General features: G+C 45.3%; 11 non-coding genes across 11 annotated transcripts; all 11 read left to right on the forward strand.

The window, feature by feature from the left end:
* Nucleotides 1-284: 284 nt before the first annotated feature.
* Nucleotides 285-475, forward strand: LOC141158611 (U2 spliceosomal RNA). Its single transcript, XR_012248639.1, has one exon. It is a non-coding gene; the product is annotated as a U2 spliceosomal RNA (small nuclear RNA).
* A 1118-nt stretch (nucleotides 476-1593) lies between these two features.
* Nucleotides 1594-1784, forward strand: LOC141158612 (U2 spliceosomal RNA). Its single transcript, XR_012248640.1, has one exon. It is a non-coding gene; the product is annotated as a U2 spliceosomal RNA (small nuclear RNA).
* Nucleotides 1785-2901: 1117 nt separating this feature from the next.
* Nucleotides 2902-3092, forward strand: LOC141158613 (U2 spliceosomal RNA). Its single transcript, XR_012248641.1, has one exon. It is a non-coding gene; the product is annotated as a U2 spliceosomal RNA (small nuclear RNA).
* Nucleotides 3093-4212: 1120 nt separating this feature from the next.
* LOC141158614 (U2 spliceosomal RNA) lies at nucleotides 4213-4403 on the forward strand. The gene has a single exon (XR_012248642.1). It is a non-coding gene; the product is annotated as a U2 spliceosomal RNA (small nuclear RNA).
* Nucleotides 4404-5522: 1119 nt separating this feature from the next.
* LOC141158615 (U2 spliceosomal RNA) lies at nucleotides 5523-5713 on the forward strand. Its single transcript, XR_012248643.1, has one exon. It is a non-coding gene; the product is annotated as a U2 spliceosomal RNA (small nuclear RNA).
* A 1118-nt stretch (nucleotides 5714-6831) lies between these two features.
* On the forward strand, nucleotides 6832-7022 carry LOC141158616 (U2 spliceosomal RNA). The gene has a single exon (XR_012248644.1). It is a non-coding gene; the product is annotated as a U2 spliceosomal RNA (small nuclear RNA).
* A 1117-nt stretch (nucleotides 7023-8139) lies between these two features.
* LOC141158617 (U2 spliceosomal RNA) lies at nucleotides 8140-8330 on the forward strand. Its single transcript, XR_012248645.1, has one exon. It is a non-coding gene; the product is annotated as a U2 spliceosomal RNA (small nuclear RNA).
* Nucleotides 8331-9448: 1118 nt separating this feature from the next.
* Nucleotides 9449-9639, forward strand: LOC141158619 (U2 spliceosomal RNA). Its single transcript, XR_012248647.1, has one exon. It is a non-coding gene; the product is annotated as a U2 spliceosomal RNA (small nuclear RNA).
* Nucleotides 9640-10761: 1122 nt separating this feature from the next.
* LOC141158620 (U2 spliceosomal RNA) lies at nucleotides 10762-10952 on the forward strand. The gene has a single exon (XR_012248648.1). It is a non-coding gene; the product is annotated as a U2 spliceosomal RNA (small nuclear RNA).
* A 1118-nt stretch (nucleotides 10953-12070) lies between these two features.
* LOC141158621 (U2 spliceosomal RNA) lies at nucleotides 12071-12261 on the forward strand. Its single transcript, XR_012248649.1, has one exon. It is a non-coding gene; the product is annotated as a U2 spliceosomal RNA (small nuclear RNA).
* Nucleotides 12262-13379: 1118 nt separating this feature from the next.
* Nucleotides 13380-13570, forward strand: LOC141158622 (U2 spliceosomal RNA). The gene has a single exon (XR_012248650.1). It is a non-coding gene; the product is annotated as a U2 spliceosomal RNA (small nuclear RNA).
* Nucleotides 13571-14228: the final 658 nt, after the last annotated feature.

The raw sequence follows: 14228 nt of genomic DNA on the forward strand, positions 1-14228 counted from the left end.
AGCTGCTCGTTCCACCCCCCCCCCGCCTTAATTTGTTCTCCTCCCTTCCAACGGTGTTGAGGCGGGTGGGAACAGCCGGGGGTTGAGGGTACTGTGTTAAAAGAGGTGGAGTTATGCAGATCTAAAACGCGTGGATTGCAGCAGCAGCAAGCCGAAAAGTGCAGGCATGTGAGGGATCTAGAGGTTGACAGCATGTCTTCTTAACGGGAGTCCAGGTGGCCATCTCCACAAATGGACTTTTCAGAATCCTTGGGTGGCACCGTAGTCGGAAACCAATTCTGGTTATCGCTTCTCGGCCTTTTGGCTAAGATCAAGTGTAGTATCTGTTCTTATCAGTTTAATATCTGATACGTCCCCTATCTGGGGACCATATATTAAATGGATTTTTAGAACAGGGAGATGGAAAAAGAGCTTGCTCTGTCCACTCCACGCATTGACCTGGTATTGCAGTATCTCCAGGACCGGTGCACCCCTTCTTTAATGCAGTTTTTAAAATCAGAAAGAATTGAATTCATTGCTTTTTGTTCATTTGGCTTGTTTGTCGGATTTTGGGATGGACTCTTTGGCTTTGCTTTTCTTCTCCTCATTGGATTTTTCATGTTAAAAGTTGCAGAAGCCAGATGACAAGCTCATTTTGGTTCAACTTCAGCAACTGTGCATTGCATTGCCATGTAATGTAATGCAATGCTATCTATCTAGCTCTCCCTCTATACTTCCTTTTGGATAAACAGACATATTAGGCAAGCATTTTGGAGCTTTCACCTAAATAACTACAGGTGGTGAGATAAGCTGCACAATATAATTGACCTTTCAGTATATTGTTGCACACACACCATCTATTTAGCAAATGCCCTTGTTATCAACAGCAGCCTTTTAAACTCACCTGAGCTAACAGGTATGTGAGCTGGTTACTCTGCTGCGCTTAAAATTTCTTTTTTGGTTTGCTACAATGCCTTTTCTGAAACGTTGTCTCCCTCTGCTGGAACACTGACTTCTTTCATTTAATGCCTGCAGACTATAAAAGAGAAACCAACCGAAAAAGTTTGGTTGATTAGTCTGTGGCATTCTTTTAAACTGTTGCTTATGGCGGTCTCTGTGAGCTTCTCAGTGACATTCAGCCATCCAGGTATCCCGCCTGCAGTAGACGGAATGTGGCAATGGAACGCTGGCTGCGCGTGTCATAATAGGCTCTGAGCCTTTATATACCTGCGCACAGCAGCAGCCACCTTCAGTCTGCTGCTGGACAGCCAGCAGCAGCAGCAGCAGCAGGAGAGGTAATTAATCAGCAACCCTCCTGCTAAGGGTAGACAGCTGCTCGTTCCACCCCCCCCCCGCCTTAATTTGTTCTCCTCCCTTCCAACGGTGTTGAGGCGGGTGGGAACAGCCGGGGGTTGAGGGTACTGTGCTAAAAGAGGTGGAGTTATGCAGATCTAAAACGCGTGGATTGCAGCAGCAGCAAGCCGAAAAGTGCAGGCATGTGAGGGATCTAGAGGTTGACAGCATGTCTTCTTAACGGGAGTCCAGGTGGCCATCTCCACAAATGGACTTTTCAGAATCCTTCGGTGGCACCGTAGTCGGAAACCAATTCTGGTTATCGCTTCTCGGCCTTTTGGCTAAGATCAAGTGTAGTATCTGTTCTTATCAGTTTAATATCTGATACGTCCCCTATCTGGGGACCATATATTAAATGGATTTTTAGAACAGGGAGATGGAAAAAGAGCTTGCTCTGTCCACTCCACGCATTGACCTGGTATTGCAGTATCTCCAGGACCGGTGCACCCCTTCTTTAATGCAGTTTCTAAAATCAGAAAGAATTGAATTCAATGCTTTTTGTTCATTTGGCTTGTTTGTCGGATTTTGGGATGGACTCTTTGGCTTTGCTTTTCTTCTCCTCATTGGATTTTTCATGTTAAAAGTTGCAGAAGCCAGATGACAAGCTCATTTTGGTTCAACTTCAGCAACTGTGCATTGCATTGCCATGTAATGTAATGCAATGCTATCTATCTAGCTCTCCCTCTATACTTCCTTTTGGATAAACAGACATATTAGGCAAGCATTTTGGAGCTTTCACCTAAATAACTACAGGTGGTGAGATAAGCTGCACAATATAATTGACCTTTCAGTATATTGTTGCACACACACCATCTATTTAGCAAATGCCCTTGTTATCAACAGCAGCCTTTTAAACTCACCTGAGCTAACAGGTATGTGAGCTGGTTACTCTGCTGCGCTTAAAATTTCTTTTTTGGTTTGCTACAATGCCTTTTCTGAAACGTTGTCTCCCTCTGCTGGAACACTGACTTCTTTCATTTAATGCCTGCAGACTATAAAAGAGAAACCAACCCAAAAAGTTTGGTTGATTAGTCTGTGGCATTCTTTTAAACTGTTGCTTATGGCGGTCTCTGTGAGCTTCTCAGTGACATTCAGCCATCCAGGTATCCCGCCTGCAGTAGACGGAATGTGGCAATGGAACGCTGGCTGCGCGTGTCATAATAGGCTCTGAGCCTTTATATACCTGCGCACAGCAGCAGCCACCTTCAGTCTGCTGCTGGACAGCCAGCAGCAGCAGCAGCAGGAGAGGTAATTAATCAGCAACCCTCCTGCTAAGGGTAGACAGCTGCTCGTTCCACCCCCCCCCCCCGCCTTAATTGGTTCTCCTCCCTTCCAACGGTGTTGAGGCGGGTGGGAACAGCCGGGGGTTGAGGGTACTGTGCTAAAAGAGGTGGAGTTATGCAGATCTAAAACGCGTGGATTGCAGCAGCAGCAAGCCGAAAAGTGCAGGCATGTGAGGGATCTAGAGGTTGACAGCATGTCTTCTTAACGGGAGTCCAGGTGGCCATCTCCACAAATGGACTTTTCAGAATCCTTGGGTGGCACCGTAGTCGGAAACCAATTCTGGTTATCGCTTCTCGGCCTTTTGGCTAAGATCAAGTGTAGTATCTGTTCTTATCAGTTTAATATCTGATACGTCCCCTATCTGGGGACCATATATTAAATGGATTTTTAGAACAGGGAGATGGAAAAAGAGCTTGCTCTGTCCACTCCACGCATTGACCTGGTATTGCAGTATCTCCAGGACCGGTGCACCCCTTCTTTAATGCAGTTTCTAAAATCAGAAAGAATTGAATTCAATGCTTTTTGTTCATTTGGCTTGTTTGTCGGATTTTGGGATGGACTCTTTGGCTTTGCTTTTCTTCTCCTCATTGGATTTTTCATGTTAAAAGTTGCAGAAGCCAGATGACAAGCTCATTTTGGTTCAACTTCAGCAACTGTGCATTGCATTGCCATGTAATGTAATGCAATGCTATCTATCTAGCTCTCCCTCTATACTTCCTTTTGGATAAACAGACATATTAGGCAAGCATTTTGGAGCTTTCACCTAAATAACTACAGGTGGTGAGATAAGCTGCACAATATAATTGACCTTTCAGTATATTGTTGCACACACACCATCTATTTAGCAAATGCCCTTGTTATCAACAGCAGCCTTTTAAACTCACCTGAGCTAACAGGTATGTGAGCTGGTTACTCTGCTGCGCTTAAAATTTCTTTTTTGGTTTGCTACAATGCCTTTTCTGAAACGTTGTCTCCCTCTGCTGGAACACTGACTTCTTTCATTTAATGCCTGCAGACTATAAAAGAGAAACCAACCCAAAAAGTTTGGTTGATTAGTCTGTGGCATTCTTTTAAACTGTTGCTTATGGCGGTCTCTGTGAGCTTCTCAGTGACATTCAGCCATCCAGGTATCCCGCCTGCAGTAGACGGAATGTGGCAATGGAACGCTGGCTGCGCGTGTCATAATAGGCTCTGAGCCTTTATATACCTGCGCACAGCAGCAGCCACCTTCAGTCTGCTGCTGGACAGCCAGCAGCAGCAGCAGCAGGAGAGGTAATTAATCAGCAACCCTCCTGCTAAGGGTAGACAGCTGCTCGTTCCACCCCCCCCCCCCCCCGCCTTAATTGGTTCTCCTCCCTTCCAACGGTGTTGAGGCGGGTGGGAACAGCCGGGGGTTGAGGGTACTGTGCTAAAAGAGGTGGAGTTATGCAGATCTAAAACGCGTGGATTGCAGCAGCAGCAAGCCGAAAAGTGCAGGCATGTGAGGGATCTAGAGGTTGACAGCATGTCTTCTTAACGGGAGTCCAGGTGGCCATCTCCACAAATGGACTTTTCAGAATCCTTGGGTGGCACCGTAGTCGGAAACCAATTCTGGTTATCGCTTCTCGGCCTTTTGGCTAAGATCAAGTGTAGTATCTGTTCTTATCAGTTTAATATCTGATACGTCCCCTATCTGGGGACCATATATTAAATGGATTTTTAGAACAGGGAGATGGAAAAAGAGCTTGCTCTGTCCACTCCACGCATTGACCTGGTATTGCAGTATCTCCAGGACCGGTGCACCCCTTCTTTAATGCAGTTTCTAAAATCAGAAAGAATTGAATTCAATGCTTTTTGTTCATTTGGCTTGTTTGTCGGATTTTGGGATGGACTCTTTGGCTTTGCTTTTCTTCTCCTCATTGGATTTTTCATGTTAAAAGTTGCAGAAGCCAGATGACAAGCTCATTTTGGTTCAACTTCAGCAACTGTGCATTGCATTGCCATGTAATGTAATGCAATGCTATCTATCTAGCTCTCCCTCTATACTTCCTTTTGGATAAACAGACATATTAGGCAAGCATTTTGGAGCTTTCACCTAAATAACTACAGGTGGTGAGATAAGCTGCACAATATAATTGACCTTTCAGTATATTGTTGCACACACACCATCTATTTAGCAAATGCCCTTGTTATCAACAGCAGCCTTTTAAACTCACCTGAGCTAACAGGTATGTGAGCTGGTTACTCTGCTGCGCTTAAAATTTCTTTTTTGGTTTGCTACAATGCCTTTTCTGAAACGTTGTCTCCCTCTGCTGGAACACTGACTTCTTTCATTTAATGCCTGCAGACTATAAAAGAGAAACCAACCCAAAAAGTTTGGTTGATTAGTCTGTGGCATTCTTTTAAACTGTTGCTTATGGCGGTCTCTGTGAGCTTCTCAGTGACATTCAGCCATCCAGGTATCCCGCCTGCAGTAGACGGAATGTGGCAATGGAACGCTGGCTGCGCGTGTCATAATAGGCTCTGAGCCTTTATATACCTGCGCACAGCAGCAGCCACCTTCAGTCTGCTGCTGGACAGCCAGCAGCAGCAGCAGCAGCAGGAGAGGTAATTAATCAGCAACCCTCCTGCTAAGGGTAGACAGCTGCTCGTTCCACCCCCCCCCCCGCCTTAATTGGTTCTCCTCCCTTCCAACGGTGTTGAGGCGGGTGGGAACAGCCGGGGGTTGAGGGTACTGTGCTAAAAGAGGTGGAGTTATGCAGATCTAAAACGCGTGGATTGCAGCAGCAGCAAGCCGAAAAGTGCAGGCATGTGAGGGATCTAGAGGTTGACAGCATGTCTTCTTAACGGGAGTCCAGGTGGCCATCTCCACAAATGGACTTTTCAGAATCCTTGGGTGGCACCGTAGTCGGAAACCAATTCTGGTTATCGCTTCTCGGCCTTTTGGCTAAGATCAAGTGTAGTATCTGTTCTTATCAGTTTAATATCTGATACGTCCCCTATCTGGGGACCATATATTAAATGGATTTTTAGAACAGGGAGATGGAAAAAGAGCTTGCTCTGTCCACTCCACGCATTGACCTGGTATTGCAGTATCTCCAGGACCGGTGCACCCCTTCTTTAATGCAGTTTCTAAAATCAGAAAGAATTGAATTCAATGCTTTTTGTTCATTTGGCTTGTTTGTCGGATTTTGGGATGGACTCTTTGGCTTTGCTTTTCTTCTCCTCATTGGATTTTTCATGTTAAAAGTTGCAGAAGCCAGATGACAAGCTCATTTTGGTTCAACTTCAGCAACTGTGCATTGCATTGCCATGTAATGTAATGCAATGCTATCTATCTAGCTCTCCCTCTATACTTCCTTTTGGATAAACAGACATATTAGGCAAGCATTTTGGAGCTTTCACCTAAATAACTACAGGTGGTGAGATAAGCTGCACAATATAATTGACCTTTCAGTATATTGTTGCACACACACCATCTATTTAGCAAATGCCCTTGTTATCAACAGCAGCCTTTTAAACTCACCTGAGCTAACAGGTATGTGAGCTGGTTACTCTGCTGCGCTTAAAATTTCTTTTTTGGTTTGCTACAATGCCTTTTCTGAAACGTTGTCTCCCTCTGCTGGAACACTGACTTCTTTCATTTAATGCCTGCAGACTATAAAAGAGAAACCAACCCAAAAAGTTTGGTTGATTAGTCTGTGGCATTCTTTTAAACTGTTGCTTATGGCGGTCTCTGTGAGCTTCTCAGTGACATTCAGCCATCCAGGTATCCCGCCTGCAGTAGACGGAATGTGGCAATGGAACGCTGGCTGCGCGTGTCATAATAGGCTCTGAGCCTTTATATACCTGCGCACAGCAGCAGCCACCTTCAGTCTGCTGCTGGACAGCCAGCAGCAGCAGCAGCAGCAGGAGAGGTAATTAATCAGCAACCCTCCTGCTAAGGGTAGACAGCTGCTCGTTCCACCCCCCCCCCGCCTTAATTGGTTCTCCTCCCTTCCAACGGTGTTGAGGCGGGTGGGAACAGCCGGGGGTTGAGGGTACTGTGCTAAAAGAGGTGGAGTTATGCAGATCTAAAACGCGTGGATTGCAGCAGCAGCAAGCCGAAAAGTGCAGGCATGTGAGGGATCTAGAGGTTGACAGCATGTCTTCTTAACGGGAGTCCAGGTGGCCATCTCCACAAATGGACTTTTCAGAATCCTTGGGTGGCACCGTAGTCGGAAACCAATTCTGGTTATCGCTTCTCGGCCTTTTGGCTAAGATCAAGTGTAGTATCTGTTCTTATCAGTTTAATATCTGATACGTCCCCTATCTGGGGACCATATATTAAATGGATTTTTAGAACAGGGAGATGGAAAAAGAGCTTGCTCTGTCCACTCCACGCATTGACCTGGTATTGCAGTATCTCCAGGACCGGTGCACCCCTTCTTTAATGCAGTTTCTAAAATCAGAAAGAATTGAATTCAATGCTTTTTGTTCATTTGGCTTGTTTGTCGGATTTTGGGATGGACTCTTTGGCTTTGCTTTTCTTCTCCTCATTGGATTTTTCATGTTAAAAGTTGCAGAAGCCAGATGACAAGCTCATTTTGGTTCAACTTCAGCAACTGTGCATTGCATTGCCATGTAATGTAATGCAATGCTATCTATCTAGCTCTCCCTCTATACTTCCTTTTGGATAAACAGACATATTAGGCAAGCATTTTGGAGCTTTCACCTAAATAACTACAGGTGGTGAGATAAGCTGCACAATATAATTGACCTTTCAGTATATTGTTGCACACACACCATCTATTTAGCAAATGCCCTTGTTATCAACAGCAGCCTTTTAAACTCACCTGAGCTAACAGGTATGTGAGCTGGTTACTCTGCTGCGCTTAAAATTTCTTTTTTGGTTTGCTACAATGCCTTTTCTGAAACGTTGTCTCCCTCTGCTGGAACACTGACTTCTTTCATTTAATGCCTGCAGACTATAAAAGAGAAACCAACCCAAAAAGTTTGGTTGATTAGTCTGTGGCATTCTTTTAAACTGTTGCTTATGGCGGTCTCTGTGAGCTTCTCAGTGACATTCAGCCATCCAGGTATCCCGCCTGCAGTAGACGGAATGTGGCAATGGAACGCTGGCTGCGCGTGTCATAATAGGCTCTGAGCCTTTATATACCTGCGCACAGCAGCAGCCACCTTCAGTCTGCTGCTGGACAGCCAGCAGCAGCAGCAGCAGGAGAGGTAATTAATCAGCAACCCTCCTGCTAAGGGTAGACAGCTGCTCGTTCCACCCCCCCCCCCCGCCTTAATTGGTTCTCCTCCCTTCCAACGGTGTTGAGGCGGGTGGGAACAGCCGGGGGTTGAGGGTACTGTGCTAAAAGAGGTGGAGTTATGCAGATCTAAAACGCGTGGATTGCAGCAGCAGCAAGCCGAAAAGTGCAGGCATGTGAGGGATCTAGAGGTTGACAGCATGTCTTCTTAACGGGAGTCCAGGTGGCCATCTCCACAAATGGACTTTTCAGAATCCTTGGGTGGCACCGTAGTCGGAAACCAATTCTGGTTATCGCTTCTCGGCCTTTTGGCTAAGATCAAGTGTAGTATCTGTTCTTATCAGTTTAATATCTGATACGTCCCCTATCTGGGGACCATATATTAAATGGATTTTTAGAACAGGGAGATGGAAAAAGAGCTTGCTCTGTCCACTCCACGCATTGACCTGGTATTGCAGTATCTCCAGGACCGGTGCACCCCTTCTTTAATGCAGTTTCTAAAATCAGAAAGAATTGAATTCAATGCTTTTTGTTCATTTGGCTTGTTTGTCGGATTTTGGGATGGACTCTTTGGCTTTGCTTTTCTTCTCCTCATTGGATTTTTCATGTTAAAAGTTGCAGAAGCCAGATGACAAGCTCATTTTGGTTCAACTTCAGCAACTGTGCATTGCATTGCCATGTAATGTAATGCAATGCTATCTATCTAGCTCTCCCTCTATACTTCCTTTTGGATAAACAGACATATTAGGCAAGCATTTTGGAGCTTTCACCTAAATAACTACAGGTGGTGAGATAAGCTGCACAATATAATTGACCTTTCAGTATATTGTTGCACACACACCATCTATTTAGCAAATGCCCTTGTTATCAACAGCAGCCTTTTAAACTCACCTGAGCTAACAGGTATGTGAGCTGGTTACTCTGCTGCGCTTAAAATTTCTTTTTTGGTTTGCTACAATGCCTTTTCTGAAACGTTGTCTCCCTCTGCTGGAACACTGACTTCTTTCATTTAATGCCTGCAGACTATAAAAGAGAAACCAACCCAAAAAGTTTGGTTGATTAGTCTGTGGCATTCTTTTAAACTGTTGCTTATGGCGGTCTCTGTGAGCTTCTCAGTGACATTCAGCCATCCAGGTATCCCGCCTGCAGTAGACGGAATGTGGCAATGGAACGCTGGCTGCGCGTGTCATAATAGGCTCTGAGCCTTTATATACCTGCGCACAGCAGCAGCCACCTTCAGTCTGCTGCTGGACAGCCAGCAGCAGCAGCAGCAGCAGGAGAGGTAATTAATCAGCAACCCTCCTGCTAAGGGTAGACAGCTGCTCGTTCCACCCCCCCCCCGCCTTAATTGGTTCTCCTCCCTTCCAATGGTGTTGAGGCGGGTGGGAACAGCCGGGGGTTGAGGGTACTGTGCTAAAAGAGGTGGAGTTATGCAGATCTAAAACGCGTGGATTGCAGCAGCAGCAAGCCGAAAAGTGCAGGCATGTGAGGGATCTAGAGGTTGACAGCATGTCTTCTTAACGGGAGTCCAGGTGGCCATCTCCACAAATGGACTTTTCAGAATCCTTGGGTGGCACCGTAGTCGGAAACCAATTCTGGTTATCGCTTCTCGGCCTTTTGGCTAAGATCAAGTGTAGTATCTGTTCTTATCAGTTTAATATCTGATACGTCCCCTATCTGGGGACCATATATTAAATGGATTTTTAGAACAGGGAGATGGAAAAAGAGCTTGCTCTGTCCACTCCACGCATTGACCTGGTATTGCAGTATCTCCAGGACCGGTGCACCCCTTCTTTAATGCAGTTTCTAAAATCAGAAAGAATTGAATTCAATGCTTTTTGTTCATTTGGCTTGTTTGTCGGATTTTGGGATGGACTCTTTGGCTTTGCTTTTCTTCTCCTCATTGGATTTTTCATGTTAAAAGTTGCAGAAGCCAGATGACAAGCTCATTTTGGTTCAACTTCAGCAACTGTGCATTGCATTGCCATGTAATGTAATGCAATGCTATCTATCTAGCTCTCCCTCTATACTTCCTTTTGGATAAACAGACATATTAGGCAAGCATTTTGGAGCTTTCACCTAAATAACTACAGGTGGTGAGATAAGCTGCACAATATAATTGACCTTTCAGTATATTGTTGCACACACACCATCTATTTAGCAAATGCCCTTGTTATCAACAGCAGCCTTTTAAACTCACCTGAGCTAACAGGTATGTGAGCTGGTTACTCTGCTGCGCTTAAAATTTCTTTTTTGGTTTGCTACAATGCCTTTTCTGAAACGTTGTCTCCCTCTGCTGGAACACTGACTTCTTTCATTTAATGCCTGCAGACTATAAAAGAGAAACCAACCCAAAAAGTTTGGTTGATTAGTCTGTGGCATTCTTTTAAACTGTTGCTTATGGCGGTCTCTGTGAGCTTCTCAGTGACATTCAGCCATCCAGGTATCCCGCCTGCAGTAGACGGAATGTGGCAATGGAACGCTGGCTGCGCGTGTCATAATAGGCTCTGAGCCTTTATATACCTGCGCACAGCAGCAGCCACCTTCAGTCTGCTGCTGGACAGCCAGCAGCAGCAGCAGCAGCAGCAGGAGAGGTAATTAATCAGCAACCCTCCTGCTAAGGGTAGACAGCTGCTCGTTCCACCCCCCCCCCCGCCTTAATTGGTTCTCCTCCCTTCCAACGGTGTTGAGGCGGGTGGGAACAGCCGGGGGTTGAGGGTACTGTGCTAAAAGAGGTGGAGTTATGCAGATCTAAAACGCGTGGATTGCAGCAGCAGCAAGCCGAAAAGTGCAGGCATGTGAGGGATCTAGAGGTTGACAGCATGTCTTCTTAACGGGAGTCCAGGTGGCCATCTCCACAAATGGACTTTTCAGAATCCTTGGGTGGCACCGTAGTCGGAAACCAATTCTGGTTATCGCTTCTCGGCCTTTTGGCTAAGATCAAGTGTAGTATCTGTTCTTATCAGTTTAATATCTGATACGTCCCCTATCTGGGGACCATATATTAAATGGATTTTTAGAACAGGGAGATGGAAAAAGAGCTTGCTCTGTCCACTCCACGCATTGACCTGGTATTGCAGTATCTCCAGGACCGGTGCACCCCTTCTTTAATGCAGTTTCTAAAATCAGAAAGAATTGAATTCAATGCTTTTTGTTCATTTGGCTTGTTTGTCGGATTTTGGGATGGACTCTTTGGCTTTGCTTTTCTTCTCCTCATTGGATTTTTCATGTTAAAAGTTGCAGAAGCCAGATGACAAGCTCATTTTGGTTCAACTTCAGCAACTGTGCATTGCATTGCCATGTAATGTAATGCAATGCTATCTATCTAGCTCTCCCTCTATACTTCCTTTTGGATAAACAGACATATTAGGCAAGCATTTTGGAGCTTTCACCTAAATAACTACAGGTGGTGAGATAAGCTGCACAATATAATTGACCTTTCAGTATATTGTTGCACACACACCATCTATTTAGCAAATGCCCTTGTTATCAACAGCAGCCTTTTAAACTCACCTGAGCTAACAGGTATGTGAGCTGGTTACTCTGCTGCGCTTAAAATTTCTTTTTTGGTTTGCTACAATGCCTTTTCTGAAACGTTGTCTCCCTCTGCTGGAACACTGACTTCTTTCATTTAATGCCTGCAGACTATAAAAGAGAAACCAACCCAAAAAGTTTGGTTGATTAGTCTGTGGCATTCTTTTAAACTGTTGCTTATGGCGGTCTCTGTGAGCTTCTCAGTGACATTCAGCCATCCAGGTATCCCGCCTGCAGTAGACGGAATGTGGCAATGGAACGCTGGCTGCGCGTGTCATAATAGGCTCTGAGCCTTTATATACCTGCGCACAGCAGCAGCCACCTTCAGTCTGCTGCTGGACAGCCAGCAGCAGCAGCAGCAGCAGGAGAGGTAATTAATCAGCAACCCTCCTGCTAAGGGTAGACAGCTGCTCGTTCCACCCCCCCCCCGCCTTAATTGGTTCTCCTCCCTTCCAACGGTGTTGAGGCGGGTGGGAACAGCCGGGGGTTGAGGGTACTGTGCTAAAAGAGGTGGAGTTATGCAGATCTAAAACGCGTGGATTGCAGCAGCAGCAAGCCGAAAAGTGCAGGCATGTGAGGGATCTAGAGGTTGACAGCATGTCTTCTTAACGGGAGTCCAGGTGGCCATCTCCACAAATGGACTTTTCAGAATCCTTGGGTGGCACCGTAGTCGGAAACCAATTCTGGTTATCGCTTCTCGGCCTTTTGGCTAAGATCAAGTGTAGTATCTGTTCTTATCAGTTTAATATCTGATACGTCCCCTATCTGGGGACCATATATTAAATGGATTTTTAGAACAGGGAGATGGAAAAAGAGCTTGCTCTGTCCACTCCACGCATTGACCTGGTATTGCAGTATCTCCAGGACCGGTGCACCCCTTCTTTAATGCAGTTTCTAAAATCAGAAAGAATTGAATTCAATGCTTTTTGTTCATTTGGCCTGTTTGTCGGATTTTGGGATGGACTCTTTGGCTTTGCTTTTCTTCTCCTCATTGGATTTTTCATGTTAAAAGTTGCAGAAGCCAGATGACAAGCTCATTTTGGTTCAACTTCAGCAACTGTGCATTGCATTGCCATGTAATGTAATGCAATGCTATCTATCTAGCTCTCCCTCTATACTTCCTTTTGGATAAACAGACATATTAGGCAAGCATTTTGGAGCTTTCACCTAAATAACTACAGGTGGTGAGATAAGCTGCACAATATAATTGACCTTTCAGTATATTGTTGCACACACACCATCTATTTAGCAAATGCCCTTGTTATCAACAGCAGCCTTTTAAACTCACCTGAGCTAACAGGTATGTGAGCTGGTTACTCTGCTGCGCTTAAAATTTCTTTTTTGGTTTGCTACAATGCCTTTTCTGAAACGTTGTCTCCCTCTGCTGGAACACTGACTTCTTTCATTTAATGCCTGCAGACTATAAAAGAGAAACCAACCCAAAAAGTTTGGTTGATTAGTCTGTGGCATTCTTTTAAACTGTTGCTTATGGCGGTCTCTGTGAGCTTCTCAGTGACATTCAGCCATCCAGGTATCCCGCCTGCAGTAGACGGAATGTGGCAATGGAACGCTGGCTGCGCGTGTCATAATAGGCTCTGAGCCTTTATATACCTGCGCACAGCAGCAGCCACCTTCAGTCTGCTGCTGGACAGCCAGCAGCAGCAGCAGCAGGAGAGGTAATTAATCAGCAACCCTCCTGCTAAGGGTAGACAGCTGCTCGTTCCACCCCCCCCCCCCCGCCTTAATTGGTTCTCCTCCCTTCCAACGGTGTTGAGGCGGGTGGGAACAGCCGGGGGTTGAGGGTACTGTGCTAAAAGAGGTGGAGTTATGCAGATCTAAAACGCGTGGATTGCAGCAGCAGCAAGCCGAAAAGTGCAGGCATGTGAGGGATCTAGAGGTTGACAGCATGTCTTCTTAACGGGAGTCCAGGTGGCCATCTCCACAAATGGACTTTTCAGAATCCTTGGGTGGCACCGTAGTCGGAAACCAATTCTGGTTATCGCTTCTCGGCCTTTTGGCTAAGATCAAGTGTAGTATCTGTTCTTATCAGTTTAATATCTGATACGTCCCCTATCTGGGGACCATATATTAAATGGATTTTTAGAACAGGGAGATGGAAAAAGAGCTTGCTCTGTCCACTCCACGCATTGACCTGGTATTGCAGTATCTCCAGGACCGGTGCACCCCTTCTTTAATGCAGTTTCTAAAATCAGAAAGAATTGAATTCAATGCTTTTTGTTCATTTGGCTTGTTTGTCGGATTTTGGGATGGACTCTTTGGCTTTGCTTTTCTTCTCCTCATTGGATTTTTCATGTTAAAAGTTGCAGAAGCCAGATGACAAGCTCATTTTGGTTCAACTTCAGCAACTGTGCATTGCATTGCCATGTAATGTAATGCAATGCTATCTATCTAGCTCTCCCTCTATACTTCCTTTTGGATAAACAGACATATTAGGCAAGCATTTTGGAGCTTTCACCTAAATAACTACAGGTGGTGAGATAAGCTGCACAATATAATTGACCTTTCAGTATATTGTTGCACACACACCATCTATTTAGCAAATGCCCTTGTTATCAACAGCAGCCTTTTAAACTCACCTGAGCTAACAGGTATGTGAGCTGGTTACTCTGCTGCGCTTAAAATTTCTTTTTTGGTTTGCTACAATGCCTTTTCTGAAACGTTGTCTCCCTCTGCTGGAACACTGACTTCTTTCATTTAATGCCTGCAGACTATAAAAGAGAAACCAACCCAAAAAGTTTGGTTGATTAGTCTGTGGCATTCTTTTAAACTGTTGCTTATGGCGGTCTCTGTGAGCTGCTCAGTGACATTCAGCCATCCAGGTATCCC

The sequence above is a fragment of the Phyllobates terribilis genome, unplaced genomic scaffold (assembly GCF_046119375.1).
Source record: "Phyllobates terribilis strain yellow unplaced genomic scaffold, ASM4611937v1 Scaffold_8__6_contigs__length_399053987, whole genome shotgun sequence".
Taxonomy (NCBI): domain Eukaryota; kingdom Metazoa; phylum Chordata; class Amphibia; order Anura; family Dendrobatidae; genus Phyllobates; species Phyllobates terribilis.